Raw genomic sequence first — 10,720 nt, 5'->3', positions numbered from 1 at the left:
GCAGCTGTAATTGCAATGCACAGCCTGAAATGTTGTGTTGCTCTCAGCTGAGACACGAGGATGTGTCTGCTTCCAGTCCAGTGGCAAGTTCATAAATTCCATCGTTCCAAAATGCAGGAATTCAGCCAAAATAGCTGCAATATGGGATATTATGGCTTATCACCAGCTTCCAGAGCCAGTCCCAGGCTGGGAATTGTGTCCTGCCCAGGCTTTGAGTCACTAAAGTGCAGTGCTGAGGCTACATTTGCAAAGTGTGGGGGCTGTTCCTTGTATCTCAGGGAGGAATTTCGCCTCTCCTCTCTCAAGGCTGCTTGTGAAGGGCAGTGAAGCAGCCTGAGATGGCCTCACTAGAGCATCACACCATGCTGTCATTTTCCATGGCAACTGGAGCAGGAATAGCCTCACATTCCCGTGGCATGTGCCGTTATCCGTGTGCATCCTGGCAGCTGATGCCCAGCGTTACCTTCAATAAAGCAGCAGCCACTGAGGGGAACAGAACACACTTGAAAATCAGAATAACTTGTAAGGTACTAGGAAGTCTTTTCCCATCAGTCTTTAGTTCCAGGGTGGGGCTGCAGTGAATGAAAACGCTGCCAGCAGCAGTTGGATCCGGCACTTTGTGTTCCAATTGTCTCCGAGGGCCGCGGCTTTCAGCGAGCCCCAGGTTAATGAAACTGCAGCGTCAGTGGCTCCGGCCTAACAAAAGGAGCGGAGCCCCAGTTGAACGCACATTTCCCCTCTGCAGTAAGTAATGGGGGCAGGACAAAAGTGCAGTCTTTGGAAAAGGCCCCAGCTCTGCCGTTGCGTTTCTTTGGCGCAGATCAGCAGGGATTAAGCTGTGACCCATGGAAGTTCCTACTAGAACTCCTCTGTGAATACAACTGCTGTCACTGCACATGGCAGGGGAAGTGGTTTGTGCAACCACAGAGTGTCTGTGAAACACTGTGGTCAGACCAGGGCTGAAAGTGAGGAACATCTAATATGAAGTGAGTAAACCCCAAACACAATCACCAAAATATTTGAAATTTGCTCTAGGAAATAATTCTGTAGGGTTAGTGTGGGTGTCCTGATCACTGTCCTGACCAAGATTTTATTAAATTTACTAAGCTAAACAGAGATTTACTGGGAGTTGTACAGGTGGTCTAGAACCCCTTCGTAGCACAGGTCAATGCAATTGTGCCTATAGTCTTCTCTCTGCCTCAAATCTCCCTCCAGCTCTCCTCAAAAAGAACATTTTTCAATGTGAAACCTGTTTGCCAGTACTTGAGAGGAGATGTGAGAGCAATGGGATCATTAAAAAGTCCTAATCTGAATTTGTAGATGCCAAGAAACAGTTGAGGAGGTGTGTGGGGAAGGTGAGCATTGCACAACACAGGTTTAGCACTGATCTCCCCATCCCCTTCCCTGCTCCTTCCCCCCTGGACCAGATTGCCTGGAAACAGCTCTGGACAGTGGAGTGTGTCTGAAGGTGGGGTGTGCAGCACAGACACTGGGCTCAGCTGCTCCAGAGTTATTCTGGCGAGAGAACAATACAGAGAAAACACTAAATCATTTATTCACTGCAAATGTCAATTAAACATTAATCAAATGCCGAGGTAGAATGGGCAATCCAAGCAGTGTTTATTCTGCTGCTGAGTATCCAAATCAATTAAAAAGAGGAATCTTCTCCTACATTGTTTTATTGGAAACTTATGGACTTGCTCATTTTTAAACCTAAGAATCAGAGTAACCCCAGCCATGTAAAATTACAGAAAAATAACTACATCTAAATAATTAATAGTGAATGATTTTCTAATGCTTTTTGCATACTTGTGGTGCTCTGCTGAGCTGTGAACCATTTTCATGGAGCAATTGCTACTTCTGTCACTGAAATGGGTCAATCCACTGTGGATTTACATGATTTTATAGTAACCTTTCATATAAGCACTGCAAAGGCAACACATCCTGGCGGTGTCACCATGACCTGTGTCTCTAGGCAGAGGGATTTCAAGCTTTCGTTCTCCTTATCAGAAATAGAGGAAGGAGTCTGCTGGAGCAGAATGATGAGTTTTAGGCATTCAGGTGGGACCAGGGAGATCTCTGATCCCTGGATCTCATCTCCCAGCCACAGGGTGACAGCGAGCCAGACAATCTGTAGGAGCATCAGCACTTCCTCTGTAAGGATGCTGCTTTCCCCCTTTTGTAGGAATCCCTAAAGCTTCTCATGCATTTAAGGCACCTCGATAACTGTGGTAATGCAATGGCCAGCCATAACTTTTAGTTAGCTCTCCTGGGAGTCTGCCGATGTGGTAAAATGTCATGCAGAGCCCAGATCCAATCTCGGGGAGAGTCTCTGAAGATGGGAACGCTGAGACACTGCCTCCCGATCTCCTAGGTGACAGGAGCTTGTGTCACTAATTGGTCCCCGAGCCTGCGGCACCGGTGACGCGATGGGGCTGAAAGGCAGCAATTACAGCTGAAGGGATTCGGTAAAGAATTCGGTGAGAACGAAAGTTGGGCGTGCACACAAGGGATTTAATCTGTGTTTGTTCACACAGACCTGTTGTCTAGCGAGTTACTCTGAAGAGGAGCCTCGGGCTGCAGGATTAATGTAAGAACCATACTGAGTAAATGATGTCTTTTCTGTGACCAAATCACAGGTACAAAACAAATCTTTTGGTGAAGCCAATACCTTTTGGTTTGTGTACAGCTCTCTCACACATTCGTGCAACTTGACATGGTGAAGAATTCATCCTTTTGAGAAAGTCTTTGCCATCTACCCCACGAATTGCTTTGCTGCTGTCTTGGTACCAAGTTAAAATTGTGAGTCAGCTAATTGAGCTTGAAAAACAATTTAATCCTATTACAGCACATAAGACACTGTCTTTTTTGTTTTTCTTTCAGTAATGCTGGTTCATGCACTACTCCCAGATATTAAGAAACACATTGTAAGAAGTCTGTCTCCTCGAAATAAGGTGTGGACGCACAGCAGGTAAATTCTGCACTCCTTGTCACTGGGACTCCCAGTTCACTTCACCTGTGCCTTGGCTCATCACCATTTTCACAGACCATCATGCAGATAGTTTGTTAAAATATTTGGGTGTGTATTTTCCCTCATACACTTAACCTGTAGCAAACACCTGGATTAGAAGCAGCAGGTAGCAATAAACCAGTGCATTGTGTTTTCCATGTGAGGCAGTGTGTTCAGAAGGAGAGTAGCAGCCCTCATTTGGTTAATGAGGCAGAACCATTATTATAGTAATATTAGTAGTAGTTGTATTACTATATTAACATAATAATAGTAGTAGTAATAATAATAATGGAATAGCTGGCCTTTCAAGAGATGTCTGGGCATGGAGAATTTTTGGAGTGAGAAGCCCTCTGCCTTTAGGGTCGTGGCACAGGGCTCTGCTGTGACTGACCTTGCAGCCCTGCTCGTTGGCTCTGGAGGAGCAAGTCTGTGAGCTCATTATTCCATAGCAAAACTCTCCTTAGTACCTGTGACTGTTTTCTGCTTGCAGAGGCTGGCTGCTCTCCAGTGCTGCTGCTCTCCTGCTCTGGGTGACCTTCAAAGAGCAGCAGTCCAAGTTGGATTGTTCTGGGACAAAGGCTTGTTCCCATGGCCTGGGACTCAGTGTCCATGGGACACTCAGCCACTCACTGACCTCACTTCCTCCGCCTTCCCAAGGGCTTTATAAGCATAAGCCAGCAGCAGGGACAATCTGTGACAGGACAGCCAAATCTGCTGTTGTAACCAGCACCACATTCCGTAGTCCTGTGCTGAAACAGGGCCATGCAGGTAATGGATATTTTATCCCAGTCCTTTGTGCGTATGGAGCAATATATTTCCCTACGTATGTGTCAGAGCTTGAAAGGAGGATCCATTTTTAATGAGCTGTACCATGCATAGCTAATGCAGAAGCCTAATCTTAGACACAGATTTTGGGTTTATCCATCAGGGAACCCTGTAACCCCTGTGGTGAGTTAGGATGGCACAAGGAGGGTGCTGTTCCATGGTGCCTTGGAACACCAGGTGAGAGGCACAGGTGAAGGTGGTTCTGCAGGTGCCTCAGTCCCAGCCTGTGGATATTGCCAAGCACAGCTGCTACATACATAATGTAACAGCCTGTTCCAGCTGACCCATTCCAGAGCCTCTTAAAGCCTCGGTTCCCTGCAGGCAAGGACTAAAAATAAGTCATCTGAGAGGGGTACTAGCTCAGCTAATTAACCAAGGAGCAGAGTACTGACTGCTGCACTGATAACAGTGTCTGGCTGCCTTGTTCCAGTGCCTGGCTCTGCCCATGAGGATCAGGAAGATCCTGCCCAGAGGTGAACTCCACAGTGCTGTGCTGAAATGAGAAGCTCTCCAGCTCAGGATCCAACCTCTTTGGCCAAATCCTCAATCCTTTATGTTCCGGTGGTACAAAGCTTGCACGAAGCTGACCTGGGGTCCTGAGGAGTGTTTCCATCTCACTAAAGATCCATGATTGAAGTCCTGACCTGCCTGTGTGATAATTTAAGTCTGTCATGACCACATTGGTGTCAGTGCACCCCACAATGTTCTGGGCTACAAACAGAAGAGGTCAAACTCTCAGTCAGACCAGACACAGAGGCACAAATGCAAGAAGAGGAATTTTTCCCAGCTTAATTTCTGTTTCATTCCACTAGCTTAATTTCTGTTTCATTCCACTTTACCTGTTCTGCTCACTTCAAAGTGGCAGTTCTCCTTCCATGCTCTGGACTGCAAATTTGGGGTGTAACATAAACTTCTCTTTCTCCTAGTTATGTTTTGGGTTTAATATTTTTATTATTATTTTTCAGCAGTCAAGGAGAATTGTCAAGTACCTCATTTATGCTGATTGGAAGTGGCAGAGCAGTCCCACCAAGGCCTTTGTGCCCCAGGAAATCACTGAGGTCCTTTATGGCTGCTGAGCATATCCATCTAGAAGTACCTTTTTGCAATGTTCTCCCTCCCCTGCCAGTTGTTTATTCATGCATCAACAATGAGGAGCAGTTGAAGGTGAGCTTACTCTTGCACTTGTAGTATATTAAAATTAAAGAGCTGTGCTTCCAAGAATTGCACTCTCCTTTCCCAAATACAAAAAGAAAAGCCAGACCTGAGCAAAGTGCACCAGGAGATAGGATATGAACCTCGTTCAGCTCCCATAATTAAATACAGAGATCCACAAGATCAAAGGGCACCTGGGTAAATTAAAAGAAAAGCCGGTATGGAATGGATCCATCTTTGGAGCAGCTTCTTATGGATTAGAATGATGTGAAGCCTTATCAGTCGAGGCAAAGGTGAATGTGGCTGGGATTTAACTGTTTGGGCAGAGTGCACTTCTGGTTTGAATTCAACATAAAAGCTGAACCAGACTGACACCAGTGAAAGGGAGAGATAGCTGTCCTGGACCTGAAAGGAAGGAACTGTCAGAGTCAATGAGAGTCTTTTTGTTCACAGCAAGTGACACTGGGGTGGAATGCTGTCCCCAGGATGTGAGTCTGAGCCAGGCAGGAGAACCTCTGGATGCTCTGGCACAGTGCAGCAGGGAGGCAGGCTGGGCAGGTGAACACTGGGGGGACAGGGGCAGGCACAGCCAGTGGTGAATGGGGAATTCTGGGCAGCAGTGGAGCCAATCCGAGTGGGAGTGACACCTGCAGGGGAGGACAGCACATTCCTGGGAGTGCTGGGGCAGAGACACAGAGAAAAGCCAAACCTGCAACAGGTGGGAGTGACCCCCATGGAATTCGGTGGGAGTGAAGCTGCTTGGACTCATGCAGTGTTGGTCCAATTTAGCATGAGCATTGTCCAGGACACCAGTGAGAGCAGCTCTCCTTGCCCAAGGAGTGCTTTCCATTGCAGAAAGACTCTTGTTCCCACAGCTGAGATTCCCACAGTGCCACCTGAGTTCGAGGCACTCCAGCACCCAGGAGGGTAAGGCAGGGCTCTTGAGCATCCAGGACAGCAGGACCTGAGGCCAATGAGCAGAGATTAGAGGAACAACACACACTTGACTTCTTTATTGTAAATTATCCCACATAATTTCCTACCACACCAGTTGGAGCCATCCCAATACATCTGCAAGGTAAACACAAATCCATAAGGTTCGAGTGCTTCTGCCCTGCCCTTTGTTAGGGCCTCCACTGGTTCAGAAGTCACTGGGGGTAAGAAATAGCTCCTGGAGCCAGGAGAGAGGATTGTATCCTCATTTCCATTTCAATGTGTGCATTGCTCTTCCAGTTCACAGCTCTTTCATGGCAGTGTTGATGATATCTGGGGACAGGGAACAAAGCAGAGATCTGAAGGCATATGTCTGTGCACTGAGCTCTTTCTGCAGCAATTAAAAAATCACATCACTTTGAATTATGCGGGACCCTTGAAAACCTTCCCTTCAGAGCTGTGAAACTTCAGAGTTTCAGTGAAACTTCAGTGCTGCTGGCCTTGCTCCTTTGCCCTGCTCTCCAATTTCCATATACACTTTTTTCCTTGGAGTAAAATGGGTGTGTGCAGTGTCTCAGTGGTCCAGCCTCTGGTGCCACCCCAAAGGAGCATCTGACTTGACCAGAGTGTGAGTAGCCTGGTAGGTTTGTGCTGAATCTCAGTCTTAATAATATCAGGTTATAGATATAGATATATAATATCAGTTAGTAATGTGCAGATATTCCCATGCAAGGAGTGGCAAAACTTTATGGAACTGAGATGATGGATTGATCACTAGGGCTGGCTGCTAGCTTAAAGCAAATTATTTTCAACACTTGGCTAGGCCTTTGCTAGGCTTAAAAGAGCTGCCTGTCCATCCCAACATCCACAACCCTCAAAGCCTATGGATCTGTGGTGGTGTCTCTGATGAGTGAGGGCTCACTTCATCCCTGGAAGTGCTGCAGAGCCATGGGACTCCCCCTGGAACGTGGAGCAGAAATCCTGCAGATGCTTAACCCACATATTTCTCTGTGATGACAGGACATCTTATTGCAATTAGTTTGAGGGACTAAAAGGGACTTGGGAGGCTCTAGCCAGGAAAAAGAGAGAAAACAGGGTGTGGAGACCTCTTAACCATTTCCCCAGTGTTTGGTGCGTGACTGTGAGTGATTTATTGTGCCTGAACTGAAGTGGAAGATAGAGGATCTCAGAGCTTTGCATGCCAGGTCAGTGTCAGACACATCCAGACCCACAGAGGACACCCACACTGTGTGACCCTATGTATTGTTCCAGCATTAATTTGGGATCATGAGGCCTGTTTTCAATGGCTAGACTATTCTTCCCCCAACTTTGCTGTTACCTACCATAGCCTGAGTTGTATTTTGCTCAGCAGGCTGCTTGGGGGTTAAATATCATTTACACTTGCATCTTTCTCTTTTGACTGTAAGAATAACTCAGTCTGCTCCCTTAGACAATTCCTGGGTATTAATTGCAGGTTTATTAGCTTGCTCAGAAGTGTTTCTTCTTTACAGGTGAGCTGTGATCTCAGCAGATGAATAAATGTTCCCATCCTAGGAAACATCACTGATGATGGACTTTTAGGCTTATTTATATTTGTTCTCTCCAGAAGAGGAAAGGAGGGAGATTCAGTTTTGGTTAAGGAAAATCCTTTCTTGTATCACTGGAGGTGGGCAGAAGAGCAGGTTGGTGTGAGAGCCACAGGGCCTGGCTCTGAGCAGTGAAAATACACCAAAAGAGCTTGACATGGCTGAGTGTTTCCTAAACAGAGCTGCAGGAGAGGGAAGCATCTGGTGGAATTAATTGCCTGTAATTTTCTGGAGGTGATAGCTGAATGGGATTGGCTGCAGCAGAGCAGAGATCAGAAGGGTGGGGACAGGTTTTATTTTTTTTCAACAAAAATTGTATCTGAAAGAACATCTCAAAAGGAAAAGCTGCATGCAGAGACTGTCTTAAGACATTGACATGTCCCAAAAGCTTCAGCTGCTGAAAAAACATATTGTAGAAAATTTAGGTGCTTGTGCCAATAAATGGCACAGACACATTGGCTGAGGGTTCCAAGTCCCCTTTTCCAGTAGCTTGAAAATGTCACATTTGAACTTTTCAGACTGAAGCATCCTGCCCTCAGTGCCAGGCTCATGTTGAATTTGCTTTTGCTGTGGATTTTTAACTTTCAACAAAAGCACTTCAGCTTTTCCTCATAACCAGGTATGTCCCACATACATGATTTGGTTTTTTTATATATTGGTTAAACCTCATTGACTTGCTCTTTTGGGAGGTGGTTACCACAGGTGTGATTGGCCTCATCTGTGAAAGTAACCCCAATTTAGACCTTATAAAACCTCAGTAACACCACCTTCTACCAGGAGGAGCTTTGTTGGAGTTTGTCAGGGAAGAGTCTGTGTGGTGAAACAGATCTTGGGTGAGTCTCTGATAAAACTGGACTGAACACAGAGCAAGGAATGGCATGGTCCAGGGGTGACAGATGTTCCTGAAGGGCAGCCCCTGAGAGAGGAGGGAGAGACAGCACTTTCAGGGATGTATGGGTGCAAGGGTGAGGTCTGGTGGAGTGGAATTTAGTCGATCAGCATGAATGAAACAGGTTTCCTGGAGCCTGAATCTGACTAGATAAACAGAGGTAACGATTGGAAGCCAAATAATGAGGATTGACAGGCAGGGCTAGGAAGCAGGAGGGCGTTAGTCATGAGCACCAGGAAAAACAAAACCAACCCAAAAACCAGCACAGAGATGAGAAATCAGAGTTAAGAGCAGAAAGCCAGGCATCAAGTAACATGTAGAAAAATGAGGAGAAAACAGAGTGTCTGCTCATTGCTATTAGGGATCATTTTTCCTGGAGACAGAAAGAGGGCTGGGGCCCAGTGGGATAAATAGTGTGTAATAGTTCATAGCACAGGGAGGGCTGAATTAAAGTTGCACAAGCAGCTCTTCATCTGCGGAGGTGGGAGAGCACTGGAAAGTTGCATTAGTCAGAGGAGTGGTTTGGTATTTTTTATTTGTTCTCAGGGGTTTTTTGTTTTCACCAAGGAGGGTAAGTGATCACTTCAAAAATGTTATAGGCTGCATAATGAATGAGTAATGAATTTTCTTCCCCTTGGAACCTCCACATCTCTAAGGAACACAAACCTAACCAAGATGTAATCCAGTTTGCCCAGGATTTATGGCTGGGGAAGGAAATGATGATGGGGAATGTTGTGGCCTATGGAAGAGGGACATTCAGGCAAATATTCCTAACTGTGAAGTCCCTGTTCCTTCAGTGCTGACATTTCTACATTTGCTTTGCTTGACCACCACTTGAATGCTGCTTCTTGGAGTTGCTCAGCTTTCCATGAGCATGGGAAAGTGCAGGAAGGAGCAGGAAGTCTTTCCCTGACTTGTGGGCAGCCCAGATCAGTTCCATTGGCTCCTCTCTGCTGCACAAGCCTGGCCTGGCAGTATGAGCATCGTTGGAAAAGCTGGAGGAGGGATCATCTTTAGGGGCCCCAAATCTCTCCTGGAGTTCTGTGGTCATCAGGGACCAGATGATTCTAGAAGGTGCTTTTGACTCTCTGCTGCTTTCTCCCATCTCCAGCCTTCCCTGTGGGAATTGGCTGCTGAGAGGAAGCTGATCCTGACCTTCAGGCCTCTGCTGGGGACAAGGGATTTGTCCTGCAGCCTGGACAGGCAGCAATGATGTAACACAGGAAGGGAGGCAGGGGGAAGGGAAGGAAATCTCATTTTCCCTCCAAACATGAGAATTATATCAATGCCTTGAAATATGCCAGAATCAATGAAATAATTTGGGAAACCACTGGAAAATCTGCTGTGGAGGCAGCGCTGTCCTGTGGGCTCTGAGTAGTGTCCGAGATGAAACAAGGATATTTTCTGGGGCTTCTCTATAAACCCCAGAGCCTGCTGGCCTTTTGTAAAGGGTGGGAAGTCCCAGGCTGTGTCCTGGGTGGAGTCCTGTTGGCTCTGAGGAGTGGGAAGGAGGCCATGGGCTGGGGCAGCCCCGTGGCCTCTGCTATCTCCTGGCACAGAGGGCTCTGCTCCTCCCAGCCCTGAACATGCTGCTCCCTCGCTGCTCCCTCAGTGTTTGCCTGCAAAATCCACTCAAATCTTGCCTGGATTTTGGGAGATCCCTGATGAACTTGTAGGAAAAGGTGTCCTGATTTCTGCCAAGACTGGGGGGAAATTCTGCAGGGCCCTGCTTGCCCATGGCTGAGCCCCTCAGCTGGTGCAAAACCACTCCAAAGTAACTCTAGTAAAAATCTGGGGGATGCCAATCCAATATGAAAATCCCACTGTCCTGGTTTGGGGTGTGCCAGCATTTGGACTGGATTTTAGGGCAAACTTTTAGAAATGGAAAAGCTGAAGAGGTGCACAGAGAAGGGAGGGAGCACTGGGGAGGCTGTGACTGAAGGCCTGTCAAAAGAAGGATGTCAAACACAGATCTGGGTGTGCCCTAGGAGCAGCAGTCCTCTGCAATCCCTTCCACTCCCGTTTTCCTCTGGTTCAAGGCACTGGAAAGGTTTTTGTCAGTGGCAGTTTTCTGAAGAGCCACGCAGTGAAATGCAGCTGAGATAAGGCAGGCTGTCACCTGGGTGCATCTTTCTCCCTTTCAGCACTCCTGCTTCCAGATAATTCCATTATGTGCACACATGAAAAGGGCCCTGTCCTGAGATGAGGTTACCAACTCCTGCCAGGGCTCTGAAGGAATATTTGCAGCTCTTGGAGTGTTCTTCCCATGGCAGTGCATTCAAAGCTAACCCAGCACACAAATCCTTTGCAGAACATATAAAAACT

General features: G+C 46.9%; 1 long non-coding RNA gene across 2 annotated transcripts; it reads left to right on the top strand.

The window, feature by feature from the left end:
• The first annotated feature begins 2,333 nt into the window (after positions 1–2,333).
• Positions 2,334–4,791, top strand: LOC113459254 (uncharacterized). 2 transcript variants are annotated; one of them, XR_012579372.1, is made up of 4 exons: positions 2,334–2,590; positions 2,884–2,971; positions 3,501–3,778; positions 4,266–4,791. It is a non-coding gene; the product is annotated as an uncharacterized LOC113459254 (long non-coding RNA). The 2 variants fall into 2 exon arrangements; XR_003380339.2 differs by lacking the exon at positions 4,266–4,791 and having other exon boundaries at positions 3,501–4,256.
• The last annotated feature ends 5,929 nt before the right edge of the window (positions 4,792–10,720 follow it).

The sequence above is a fragment of the Zonotrichia albicollis genome, chromosome 3 (genome assembly GCF_047830755.1).
Source record: "Zonotrichia albicollis isolate bZonAlb1 chromosome 3, bZonAlb1.hap1, whole genome shotgun sequence".
Taxonomy (NCBI): Eukaryota; Metazoa; Chordata; class Aves; order Passeriformes; family Passerellidae; genus Zonotrichia; species Zonotrichia albicollis.
The sequence above is the reverse complement of the archived record's forward strand: the minus strand, read 5'-3'. Positions and strand labels throughout refer to the sequence as shown.